This window comes from Arachis hypogaea, chromosome 14, assembly GCF_003086295.3.
Source record: "Arachis hypogaea cultivar Tifrunner chromosome 14, arahy.Tifrunner.gnm2.J5K5, whole genome shotgun sequence".
In the NCBI taxonomy this organism is placed as follows: domain Eukaryota; kingdom Viridiplantae; phylum Streptophyta; class Magnoliopsida; order Fabales; family Fabaceae; genus Arachis; species Arachis hypogaea.
In genome coordinates, this window is record NC_092049.1 from 72,864,799 (window position 1) to 72,873,939 (window position 9,141).

The window sequence follows — 9,141 nt, forward strand, 5'->3', positions numbered from 1 at the left end:
CAAGTAATCAACTTTAATTTTCAAAATCAAATCTTTTTAAATTTCTTTTTCAAATCTTTTTCAAAATAAATGTCAATCACATCTTTTTCAAAATCAATTTCAAAATCTTTTCTAACCTCTTATCTTTTTAAATTTGATTTTCAAATCTTTTTCAAACTAATCCTATCTTTTTGTTTCAATCATATCCTTTTCAAAACTACCTAACTAATTCTCTATTTAAATTTTCGAAAATCACGTTCCTCTTTTTTAAAATTCCTTTTTTTCATAATTAATTAACTATTTGTTTTAAATTTTAATTTGATTTAGTTTTATTTTCCTTTCTTAATTTTCGAATTTTAACTTTAATTTTAAATTAAAAACAAAAATATTTTTCTTTTCTTTTCAATTATTTTCGAAAATTCTTCTCTCTCACCTCCTTCTAATTATTTATTTATTTACTAACACTTCTCTTCATCTTAGAATTCGAACCCACTCTTCCCCTCTGTGTTTAGATTCTTATCTTTTCCTTCTTCTATTCTTCTCTCCTTATACTTACATAAGGAATCTCTATACTGTGACATAGAGGATTCCATATTTTCTTTTGTGTTCTCTTCTTTTTCATATGAGCAGGAACAAGGATAAGAACATTCTTGTTGAAGCTGATCCTGAACCTGAAAGGACTCTGAAGAGGAAGCTAAGGGAAGCTAAAGCACAACTCTCTGGAGAAAATTTGACAGAAATTTTTTAAAAAGAATGAGACATGGCCGAAAATAATAACAATGCAAGGAAGATGCTTGGTGAGTTTACTGCTCCAAATTCCAATTTACATGGAAGGAGCATCTCAATCCCTGCCATTGGAGCAAACAATTTTGAGCTAAAGCCTCAATTAGTTTCTCTGATACAACAGAACTGCAAGTTTCATGGACTTCCATCAGAAGATCCTTTTCAGTTCTTAACTAAAGTCTTGCAGATCTGTGATACTGTTAAGACCAATGGGGTTGACTCCGAGGTCTACAGGCTTATGCTTTTCCCATTTGCTGTAAGAGATAGAGCTAGAATATGGTTGGACTCTCAACCTAAAGATAGTCTGAACTCTTGGGATAAGCTGGTCACGGCTTTCTTAGCCAAGTTCTTTCCTCCTCAAAAGCTTAGCAAGCTTAGAGTGGATGTTCAAACCTTCAAACAGAAAGAAGGTGAATCCCTCTATGAAGCTTGGGAGAGATATAAGCAATTGACCAAAAAGTGTCCTTCTGACATGCTTTCAGAATGGACCATCCTGGATATATTTTATGATAGTTTGTCTGAATTATCAAAGATGTTATTGGACCATTCTGCAGGTGGATCCATTCACCTAAAGAAAACGCCTGCAGAAGCGCAGGAACTCATTGACATGGTGATGACAAGTCATCCTAGCCTATTTTAGCTAGTCTTTTTCTTTAGTTTTCATTAGAATTATGCACTTTCTTGAGCTACAAGCAAGCTAATTGAGTAGATTTTCATGTTTCCCTTGATTGAACCAACCATATATGAATTTATGCCATTTCATGAGGTTTTATGCTATATTTGTTGCATATTATGAAAGAATGAATATCTCATGATTTTGAGCATAGCTTTGATAAGTTTGGTTGATTAATGATAGGTGAAGAAAGCTTGGAGAAAGGTTGAAGCAAAGAGGAATGGCTAGAAGTGAAGAGAGGACAATGGAATAAGTGAAATTGAACCAGGAGGCATGAAGTTAGCCCTAACGTTAGCCCCCTAACTTGGAGGCTAACGTTAGGCATGAAGATTACTCCCTGGGCTCCCCACGTTTGAGCCAACGGTAGCCCCCTAACTTGGAGGCTAACGTTGGCAAGAGAAACTTCTTCCCTGGGCACCAACGTTTGCGCCAACGTTAGACCCCTAACTTGGAGGCTAACGTTGGCGCCACTAGCATATAAGCAAGGCCAACGTTAGGGTCAAAGTTAGACCCCTAACGTTGGCACCAACGTGCATACCAGTAAATTTTGCTTACTGCTATGAAAAGTTGGAGCCAAAGTTAGACCCCTAACTTTGGCTCCAACTTTAGGTCCAACTATGGCTAACTTCAAAACCGGTTCAATTGGTTCACTTTGGTTCTTCTTCAAACTTCAAGAGCAATCAACCAAGGCCTCTTTCAACCCAATTCCACCAAGAACAAAGGCCCAACTCAAGGCTTGAAGATCATTTTGGAAAGTGTATAAATAGGATAGAATTCAAGTTATTCGGGGAGCTTTCCTTTTAGAATTTTCATAATAGTTTTCGGAGAGCTTTTGACTTGAGTGAACTTTAATTTCTTGTTTTCATTGCTTTCAATTTCATCTTACATTTGTCTTGGATCTTGGATTGGAGAATTGAAGAAATTCTGTTTCAATCTCAATCTTGGATCTCTCTGTTTCTTTACTGTTAATTGAATTTAATTTCCGGTTCATTGCTCTTCATCTATTCTCTTTGCAATTTACAATTCTCTTGCAATTGTTCTTGTTGGATCTAGGAAGGCATTGAGATCTAGACTTGGCTTTCTAGTCTCTGGGTCCTGAGATCTAAATTTCCCATTTCAATTCCCTGTTTACTGCTTTCTATGTTCATTGACTTTTCTGCTTCATATCCGGTTCAATCCCAATTCCCTTTCCCTCTTCTGTTTGATGCAATTTAATTTTTCCTTGTTTAATTTCTGCAAATCCACATCCCAATCCCCTTTACATTTCAAGCAATTTACATTCCTTGCACTTTAAGATTCTGCAATTTACATTTCTTGCACTTTAAGTTTCTGCCATTTAATTTCTTGTTCTTTAAGTTTCAGCAATTTATTTCTTATTCTCTTTACTTCAATGCAATTTAATTCTGCAAGTCACAAAACCATCAACCAAATCATGATTCGCTTGACTAAATCAACCACTAAACTAAAATTGCTCAATCCTTCAATCCCTGTGGGATCGACCTCACTCCCGTGAGTTTTTATTACTTGATACGACCCGGTACACTTGCCGGTTAGTTTCGGGTGTTTTGGGAGAGATTTATATTTCCTCCAAAATATCTCATCATGTTTTTGGCGCCGTTGCCGGGGATTGATTAGATTGACAATGATTAAGTGAGGTGGTAATCTAGATCAAGCACTTTTTCTTTAATTTTGCTTAACCCACTAACTGTTTGAATTTTTGCTTAAGTTAACTAAAACTTCATTCTAGCAGTAGATTGAAGTGTCACTGGTTTGTGTGCTCTTATGTTCTGCTTGTATGTCAGGTACAAGAAGAGCCATACCCAATTTTCATGAACAAGACGAAAGAACTCTCAGGAGGTTAAGAAGAGCTGAAAGAGGGAAAAGTATTATTGGAGAAGAGGAATCAGACGAAGAATTCCACGAGATGGAAGGAGATACATCTAATCCAGAAGGAGGAGTCAATAATCAACCACAACAGCGGAGAGTATTGGCTTTCTATACCTTTGCAAATGCTAGACATTGTGGAAGCAGCATTCTCACCCCTAATGTCAATGCAAATAACTTTGAACTGAAGCCACAACTCATCACATTGGTCCAGAACAATTGCTCATTTGGGGGAGGACCATTGGAGGATCCAAATCAACATCTATCTACCTTCTTAAGGATCTGTGACACTGTCAAATCTAATGGCGTGAATCCTGAAACCTACAAGCTTCTGCTGTTCCCGTTCTCATTAAGGGATAAGGCTGCACAATGGCTTGAAACTTTTCCCCAAGGAAGTATCACTAGTTGGGATGACTTGGTGACTAAATTTCTAGCCAAATTCTATCCACCCCAAAGAGTCATCAGGCTGAAAACCGAGGTGCAGACATTCACACAATTAGATGCCGAATCCTTGTATGAAGCATGGAAGAGGTACAAAGCCTTAATCAGAAAGTGTCCTCCAGAGATGTTCAATGAATGGGACGTGCTGCAAAATTTCTATGAAGGCCTGACATTGAAATCTCAGGAGGCATTAGATCATTCTGCTGGAGGTTCACTACAACTGATGAAAACTGCTGAGGAAGCTCAGAATCTTGTGGACATGGTAGCCAACAATCAATATTTCTTTGCTCATCAAAGAAACCACCAACCATCACAAAGGAGAGGAGTAATGGAGCTAGAGGGAGTAGATTCAATCCTAGCTCAAAACAAGATGATACAGCAGCAAATTCAACAACAATTTGAGCAAATGGCCAAGAAAATTGATAGTCTCCAAGTTGCAGCAGTTAACACCAGCCAACCATCAACCACATGGGGACAGAGTGAAGAAACTCAAGAAGAACAACAACAAGAGCAAGTACAGTATATGCACAACCAAGGACCAAATGAAGTGTATGGTGATACATACAATCCATCCTGGAAGAATCACCCAAACCTCAGATGGGGAGAAAACCATACCCAAAACCAACAACCATGGCAGAGGAACTCAAACCAACACAACCCAAGAAGCAACCAAAATCACAACCAGCAGCAGACTAACCAAAACCCCTACAGAAAGCCTCAAAACAACTACCCCAACCTCAACCAATACCAATCTAATAACCAACCCACCAACCAAAATGCCTACCATCCACCACCCACATCTCATAACCCACCTCAAATATCACCTGAAGCCCAAAGAATCACTCACTTGGAGGCCATGATAGACAAAATGTTGAAACACCAAGAAATGGTAGCCAAGAATCAGGAAGCCTCTATGAAGAGCTTAGAGAGACAGATGGGACAACTCTCCAAGCAAGTATCTATTGAGAGACCTTCAAACTCACTGTCCAGTGACACAATCCCAAATCCCAAGGAGGAATGCAAGGTAATACAATTGAGGAGTGGGAGAACATTGATAAGCAACAATGACACTACAAAGAAGCAAGCAGAGAACATCAAAGAACCAACGGAGGATGAGAAGCAAACAAAGGCAGATGAGGCTGAGAAGCAAGTTGTGATGCCAAACAAAGGCATTGAGAAACTCAAAGAGAAAGATGACAAGCCACATAGCTCAAAGGAAGTAGCTCAGGGGCAGCAGCAAATAGGAAAAAGCATCACACCTCCACTGCCTTACCATCAGAGGTTCAACAAAGAGGTTAAAGACCAGCATTTTCACAAATTCCTTGAGATTTTTAAGAAGCTGGAAATCAATATTCCCTTGGCTGAAGCACTTGAACAGATGCCTCTATATTCCAAGTTTCTGAAGGATCTTATCAACAAGAAAAGAAGCTGGGATGAGAAAGAAACCATAATGATTGCTGAGGAATGCAGGGCCTTGATTCAAAAGGGGCTTCCTCCCAAGCTTGAGGACCCAGGGAGCTTCCTGTTGCCTTGCACCATTGGGGAATTGACCATCACTAAAGCAATGTGCGATCTCGGAGCGAGTATTAACTTAATACCATCCTCCTTGGTGAAAAAGCTGCATATAGAGGAGGTCAAACCAGTACAAATGTCTCTGGAGCTGGTAGACAAGTCAATGGTATACCCCAGAGGTGTAATTGAAAATCTTTTGGTCAAGGTGGACAGTTTTATATACCCTGCTGATTTTGTGGTTCTAGAATCAAACAATGATGATGGTGACTCTGTTATACTGGGAAGGCCATTCTTGGCCACTGCTAGAGCTATTATAGACGTAGAGGAAGGAGAATTAACTCTAAGGATGCATGACCAGAGCATCACTCTGAAGGTGTTGCCAGAAGCACAATTTAGCAAGGAAGAGAAAGACTATATGAAAAATGACCAGGAAAGTCACAGCAACATCCCAATGCTAAAGATTGTGCAGACTGATGAAAAAGCCCAAGTGGGTAGTAGAGTATTAGCCACTGAAAAGAGAGGCCCCCAAGGAAAGCCTATGGCCAGAAAAGAAAGATCAACAAAAGGAAAGATGAAACGCAGAAACAAAGCAAAAAGGGGCTGGAAGAATAGAAAGATTCCAACAGAGGGACTTTCTAAAGGTGACAAAGTGCAACTGATATATCAACAGTTGGGGGCAAATCAACAAACCGAGGATTACTACACTGTCAGCAACATACTATCATTAGAGCATGCTGAAATTGAACACCAGAAAACAAAGAAGAGGATCACGGTCAGGGGAGACAAATTGAGGCCCTACAAGCACCAACCACCATAAAAGAAAGCCTCAATGTCAAGCTAGTGACAATAAAAGAGCGCTCCATGGGAGGCAACCCATGCTTTAAGATTCATGTCATTTTACATTCAATAAATTATGATCACTTGATGCATGAATTCTTTTCTCTTTTCATGAACATGTCCATTTATTGCATGCACTATTTTGAAACATATACTAAGTTCGGTACATCTTCAAGCACACTTAATCAATATTACAAAGGATTTTGTTTCACATGCTTAAAATGTTTTGATAGAGCATATGGCCGAACACTAAGTTTGGTGTCCACATAGCTTCATGAAAATTTGAAACTCATGCATCAATAATCATACATTTGTTATTTTCCAAAACCTTATAAATAGAAAATTTTTTTATATTCGATAATGAAGGAATTAATTGTGATGTACCCTTTGACAAGAAACAAGTTTGGTGTTCATCAAACCTTGATGCACCAATTCAAGGATGCAATTAATCCTTCATGAAAAAAAAAAAAAGAAAAAAAAGAAGAAAGTGTAATGGAAACAATCCTTATGAACATTTAACGTTTGAACTTCACTAATTGGAGGAAGAAACTCATTTTCTTTATACATTACCAAACATTAAGTTTGGTGTCCTCCAAAGAAAGTGTCACGGTTCAAATGAGACAAGGATTGATGGTTCACAAAGTTTTAATAAAAAAAACACACCCTTGCTACGGTTGGATAAGACTAATGCATGTTGTCTTGTTGTGGTGATTAGGTAGTCAAAGAATCTTCAAAGAAAAAGACAAGACAAAGGAAAGCATAGCATAAGGACAAAATCCCATCACATGCTTCAAGAAAGAAATCTGCCACTCCTTGAGAATGATCACGGCAAAGGAAAAGGAAGGAGCAAATTTTGTCTTCATTCATCCATACATGCACACCCTTGATTCCCATAGTGTCTAATTGCATCCTAGCCCTTCATTGCTCATTTAAAAGCATACCACCTTCAAGCCATGCACATAACCGAATCACTCCTCAACATAACAAGCCTTGTGCAACCTTTCTTCTACTTTAAACTCCAACCACTTAAACTCCTCTTCATAACTTCTTGTCATAGCAAGTCCGGACCTCATCTCTTCTTCCTCCAAACACACATCAAATTCTCCAACATTCTTCACATCCCCTCTCAACCAACCAAGTGATCATGGCATCCTCCTCAAGAACCAAACGACGAAAAGGAAAAGATCCAATAGTAGAGGAAGAAACACATGAGTATGACCAATGGAGGTTCAAGTCTTGGTCTCATCAAATGCAAATTCAATGGATGAACGAGAAAAGAATCTATCCTGAAATTCCATTCATGTTACCGGATGATGGATGTCAAGAAATAAAGAACAAAATCCGGAAGAGGAGATGGGAGGAACTTACATCACCAGCCACCCGAGTTAATACCAATATCATAAGAGAGTTCTATGAAAATGTCCCAAGGATTGACATGCGTGAACCCCCAACGTACAAGAGCTATGTGCGTGGGGTGGAAGTAGACTTTAGCCCGGATGCAATAAAGAAAGTCTTGAAACTAAAGTCAGTCCGCTTTGATGAACCGGGATACCAACAAAGATTGACTGAGGATCAAGATTATGAGGAGATTGCGAGAGACATTTGTTTTGAGAACTCAGAATGGGAAGGAGACAACAAGAACAGATACAAGTTCCTGAAGAGATGTAACCTCATTCCGGAAGCAAAAGGATGGTATGAGTTGATGAAGAGGTCAATTCTGGGGACAGTGAACACCTCAGAAGTTAACAGGGAGAGAGCCTTAATGCTACATTGTATCATGGTGGGTGGAGAGATAAGAGTTCATGAAATCCTTGCAAGAGACATTCAAAAGATAGCTGAAAAGAATTCGGCCGGATCTTGGTTGTACTATCCGAGCACCATTTGGAAGTTGTGTGCAAAGGCTAAAGTTCCATTGGAAGAGGAGAATCCAATGTGGTTAAGCCAAGGCATGCCCATAACCATTGAACGAATGATGATGCCCCTTGAAGCACATCAAGGCCGAAGACCACATGGAGGAAGGGAAAGAGAAGAGCCAATGGAAGAAGATGAGCCACACATAGAAGAAGAGCCACAAGAGGAGGAGGAGCAGCCACACTTTTTCCCACATGGCAATATGGATATGACTCAAATGCAAGAAGCAATAGGGAGGTTGTCTCAACAGTACACGAGAATCCAAGAGAGGCAAGAGGAATATCATTCTCTGTACATGCAAAACCAACAAGCACAAGAAGAAAGAGAGCTAAGAATAATAAACAAACAAAATGAATTCGAGTCAAGATTTCTTGCGATGCAAGAAGAACATGCCTTTCAATCTCATGAATCTTTTGGGAAGTTGGAACAAATGCAAGCTGAAAGTTTGAAGGCTTTCAAGGAGTTCACAACACTCCAAGAAGCAAGGTATGAAGTGCAAGCCGATTATAATGTCAATAGCCAAATCAAACTAAACTATATCGGAGAACATATGCACAACATGGATCCGGCATTCCCAACTTTTGATGAATTCTTCAAAATGAGAAGTGAGGTAGAAGTGAACAGGGCTATGAGACTTGAAGATGAGGCTATGAATAAGGCTGGCTTTTGGCAAGATCAACAACCACCAAACAAGGATGATGGGAACACTAGCAGCCAAGTGTATGAAAGGAGAAAGAAAAGGCATGACAAATGAAAGGTGGACTTGCTCCTTATTCATCACTACAAATTCAATCTGTTCTAAATTGCCTTTGCATTTCTAAGTAGTCCGTTTTAATTAAAAATCTTTGCATTATGTTTGTTTCTTTCAAAATAAGTAGGCTAGTTTTTGTGTTTGCTTGTGTGTTCATTTTCACTTGACAAGAAGTATGTATTGTCCCCTGCATCTTTAAATTCAATAAAAGAACAGTTTGAATGTGAAGTGAAATGGTCTCTGTTAGATAGAAGTTGAATAAAAGTAACTGGTGGTATGTGTGTGATTGTATAATAGCTCACTTTTAGTGAATAAAGAGCTAGGATATCTCCTTCTAAGTAAAGAGTGGCTTACTGTCTAGGAATCTCAA

The 9,141-nt window shown here is 38.9% G+C and overlaps 1 non-coding gene across 1 annotated transcript; it reads right to left on the bottom strand.

Moving 5' to 3' along the window:
- Positions 1 to 1,132: 1,132 nt before the first annotated feature.
- LOC112746627 (small nucleolar RNA R71) lies at positions 1,133 to 1,240 on the bottom strand. The gene has a single exon (XR_003174499.1). It is a non-coding gene; the product is annotated as a small nucleolar RNA R71 (small nucleolar RNA).
- Positions 1,241 to 9,141: the final 7,901 nt, after the last annotated feature.